This window comes from Eimeria mitis, genomic scaffold (genome assembly GCF_000499745.2).
Source record: "Eimeria mitis Houghton genomic scaffold, Emh_scaff617, whole genome shotgun sequence".
In the NCBI taxonomy this organism is placed as follows: Eukaryota; Apicomplexa; class Conoidasida; order Eucoccidiorida; family Eimeriidae; genus Eimeria; species Eimeria mitis.
The window spans coordinates 1-218 of record NW_013574371.1 but is presented as its reverse complement, the minus strand read 5'-3'; positions in this window follow the sequence as shown (position 1 = coordinate 218).

The following is a 218-nucleotide window of genomic DNA, read 5'->3' as shown; positions in this document are numbered from 1 at the left end:
CCCCCGCCGCTCTGGGGGGCCCCCCTATGGGGGCCCCTTCATCAATGGGGGGGCCCCCCCCCATGGGGGCCCCCATGGGGGCCCCCATGGGGGCCCCCTCTGCTGCTCCTCCTGTACTATCTGAGGCAGAAGTTGAGCTGTATGGGCAGCTATGGAAAGAAGCATTAGGGTACGAGGGGGGCCCCCTCGAGGGGCCCCCAGGGGGGCCCCCAGGGGGG